Source organism: Microtus ochrogaster, chromosome 15 (genome assembly GCF_000317375.1).
Source record: "Microtus ochrogaster isolate Prairie Vole_2 chromosome 15, MicOch1.0, whole genome shotgun sequence".
In the NCBI taxonomy this organism is placed as follows: Eukaryota; Metazoa; Chordata; class Mammalia; order Rodentia; family Cricetidae; genus Microtus; species Microtus ochrogaster.
The window spans coordinates 730744-734869 of NC_022017.1; positions in this window are offsets into that span (position 1 = coordinate 730744).

The window sequence follows — 4126 nt, forward strand, 5'->3', positions numbered from 1 at the left end:
CGCGCGCACTGGCGCCGGGCACGAGTGGCTGCTGCGTGTGCCCTGAGCAGGAGGGGGGGAGGGGGGGGGTGATGTCGACAGCGCGCACGGGCGGCCCGCAGGACTTGGCCTGGATGGTGGGGTGATTTCTCCCGGGTGTATTTGGAGTTTCTGTGAATGTACACATGTGGTCTTAAGCTTCCACGCATGCATAGCTGCCCGCGTGTCCCCTGTGGCCCTTATCTCTCCCTGGGGCACTCGGACGTGGGTGGAGTGAAGACACAAGCATCAGAACCTAGCTAGGCCAACTCCCGCCCAGGCTCCTGTTTCTGAAAGAAAAAGTTCTGGTGGCTCCGAGAGAGGCTGGTATCTTACAGCTGGCCTTAGCTCCCACAGCGGGGTCTTCCCGACCTGCCCCTGTCGCCCATCCCATTGTTCCTCCAGCCACCCGCCTGGGGAGGATTTCTCCCTCGTTTTAAAGCTCTGCAGAGAAAGCAGCCCCCGTGCCTTCCTTAAATATCTAGTAACCTCACACAACCAGGAAATCAAGCCTGATAGCTCACCTCACCGGGCCTGCAGTGGTTCCAGCTCTGCTCACTTTATTCTGCTTTCAAAAGGAGAAATTTAAGGGCTGAAGGCCCAGTGCAGAACAGCCTTTTCTGCTGAATAAACATTTTGTGAAACAAGAGAATGGGATTTGAACTCAAGACCTGTTTGTGGCAAAACCTCTTCCATCCAATTGCGAACTCTTACCGGTACCAGTTCTGTTCTTTGTTCATCCCCGAAATGAACACCTGCTTCGGTACTGGAGAAACTCCCATGCAATCAACAAGTAGAAACAGGTTCACTGACTGCCACTAACAGGTGTTTTGGTTTTTTGGGTTTGTTGTTGTTGTTTTGTTTTGTTTTGTTTTTTAATTTCTAACAGGCCACTAATCCAGGGTTCCAGAATGTGAGTTTGAGTTTGGAAGGAGAGGCAACTGGGAGAAGACATACATTCTAAGCTCTTTTCCCAGGGGAAGAAGGAGAAAGGAAGGGAGGGGAGTGCTCGGTTCCCATTGTGAAGGAATTGTCTACTCAGGTCAGGGCTTCTTCCTTCAGAGCAATGCACCAGAGAAACAGGCACCAGGAAGTGCAAAGGCAGAAAGCTAGAGCAGAGTTGGGGGATAGAGCCTAGGGTGACAAGAGTCTCAGGACTTCACTCTGTCAGTCTTCAACACAAATCACTCTTCCCACACTCCAGAGGAGCTGTCACAGCCAAGAGACCTCTGTCTCTGAGAGCCTATCACGCTTACACAAGTGAGCAGTCTCCTTTACCAACTAAAGAAGGGATTGCCTGGAAACTACACAAGAATTAATTGTGAACTGGGATTAGAGTTTAAAAAAAAAACAACTCTAACTCAAAAATTACATTAGAACTAAGGAGTTTCTGGATGTAGACAGGCAGTTCAGCCAGAGGAATTAAAGGGGGAGGAAGGTTCCAGAGCATGCTTTCAGCATTTCTAGTCAACACCGTGGCATGCCCAGCTCTCCTAGGCCCCTAATTCCTGACCTGCCTAAGAAAAAGGTCATTTATAAAATCAGTCTACTTTAAGCCGGGTGGTGGTGGCGCACGCCTTTAATCCCAGCACTCGGGAGGCAGAGGCAGGCGGATCTCTGTGAGTTTGAGGCCAGTCTGGTCTAAAGAGCTAGTTCCAGGACAGGCTCCAAAGCTGCAGAGAAACCCTGTCTCAAAAAAACAAACAAACAAACAAAAAGGCTACTTTGCTTTTTATTTAATAAGAAAAGTATCTCTGGAAAAAATAATGCAGTTGCACAAAAGCTAGCCTCAAATCCGAGCCGAGTCCCCCAGCCTTCTGGGCCGCTCCACTCTTTGGCTTCAGTCTCTTTAGTCACGGTTCTGGTGTTCAGCTTCACCCTCACTCCTCCAGCTGTAGGGTAATCACATTTCAGCCTTATAAACTCCTAAAGAGACAGGAATAATATGGTATACTTGCCTCATTTGCAGAGTCAAAAAACAGTAATTCTCTGCTGTCTTTTCCACCTCCCCTCCCTGGCCACACCTTTCCTAGGCTCTTTCTGCCCAGCTCACTGCCCTTCCGTTCAGCTTCTGCAGAACTGCTGGGCTCTTGCCCCTTGGAAAGTCTGCCTCTTCACACACCTTGCCCCACAGTCCCTTCCAACAAGCTCAGAGTTTGACAAAGACTAAAAGTGATGCTTTGGCAGCAGATGACGGATAGATGTGATCTGCCTCCTACGGGAATGCTATTTAAAGGGACAGCCCCACAATCCTCTCTTTCCAAAGTGACAAGAGAAAAGCCTGCTCTTCAGTCTCTACCATGCTGCAAACTCAGCTCAAGTTAACTTCTGACTTCCCCAGTCTGCAACCTGGCCTGCAGCTCCAGGTTTCTGTTCAGGTGGGAGGGAGAATACCTGACAACTCACTGAGCTGTGGGGGCTGAGGGGGACTCATCTTCACCTCCTTTGATGACAGATACTTGGGAGAAGCAAGAGGCCTTGTGTGGAGGAAGGCTGGGAGAACATTCTTCCCCCAACAACGTGTGAGCACATTTCAGCCATGTGCCAACCTCTTCTCAAAGTCAAACTTTGTGAGGGAAGAATGAACAGATCCGGGCACTTGGGTCCTTAGCTGGGACCACCCAGGATCTTGTGCTCAGGCCACATTTGTTTCCTTCTTATACGGTGCCAGAGGGAACCCTCACTTTGCTAGGCCAGGCCTCAGACTGCACCTTGAGGCTGCTCTCTTTACCTGTCTCCTGCATAGAAAACCAGAGCAGAAGAGGCAGTGTCTCTGCTGCCCAAGCCAAAGACAGCCTCAGCGAGCATCCCCTCCAGGCCTGGTGGGAGGAATAATCCCATCTCTCTACCACAAAGAAGTTAATGGAGACTTAATCAAAGCCCTGCATTAATGAAAATACTGAGGCTAGAACTGACTCTCCCTGCCAAGTCAGAGCAATTGGGGTCAGCGTCCCTCCTGATGGTCACTCTCAATTCTTTTGGGGACTAAGTTAAACAAACTCAGGGGTCTCAGAGCAAAAACAGTCCATAGTTGATTGTGTCCTGGGCTCTAAGAAGTCAGACACCCTCCTCCTTGGGGAGGCAAATACCTGGAATGCTAAGTGTCCCATTTCTCCATGCAACCCTTTACTTCAGGTCATTCACCTTTCGCTCCTGCCGGTGAAGGGGGTTGCATCCTCACCTCTCCTCTTTGTTCCTTCTACCGGTTTTTTGTTTGTTTTGCTTGTTTTGTTGATTCTGTAGAGACAGGCAGGCAGGCAGGAAGTCCAAGACTAAACATTAGACTTGGGTTTCATTCCCAGTCTAACACATGACCTGCTTCATCAAGTCATTTATTGTTGCTCCTCGTGTTTCCTGACCTGCAATATGGAAGCCTTCCCTGGCTACCTTCCAAAACTGTTGCGAGTATAGAAAATGATTTGAAAAATGGAGGTGGTGAAGAGATTATGTCAAACTGCAAAATTTTAGGAGTGGCAAACAAATCTGTTGTTGTGGGAATGTGGGTTACAAGAAGGAAAAGGGGGTGCTTATAAAATCTGTGTGGTCATAGAATTAGCTACTCCGTGTCGAGACTGTGTTATGCATATACAACCCTGCAGGTGACAGGACTGGCTGCGCGCGCGCGCGCGCGCGCGCGCGCACACACACACACACACACACAGAGTCAGTACAGGTAAAACTGGAACACCTGAATGAGTCCAGGAAATAACAATGTCCCATATCCTGCTGTGACCATGAACTAGAGCTGTTAAGAGCGCTGCCTGCTCTTCCAAAGGTCCTGAGTTCAATTATCAACAACCACATGGTGGCTCACAACCATCTGTAATGAGATCTGGTGTCTTCTTAAGGAAGAGACCTGGCCAGTTGTCCTCATCAATTTAGACCATGAAACCCAATATGGACAAGTTCAACAGAACCACCATATATGGGCTGCCCATGCATGCTTCAGCATTGCCAGGGCATAAATTTTATTTCAAAATTCACCATAGGAACTGTGTAAGGATAGATAGGGACTGTGTAAGAATAGATAGGAACTGTGTAAAGACAGATAGGACCTGTGTAAGGAGAGATAGGACCTGTGTAAGGACAGATAGGACCTGTGTAAGGA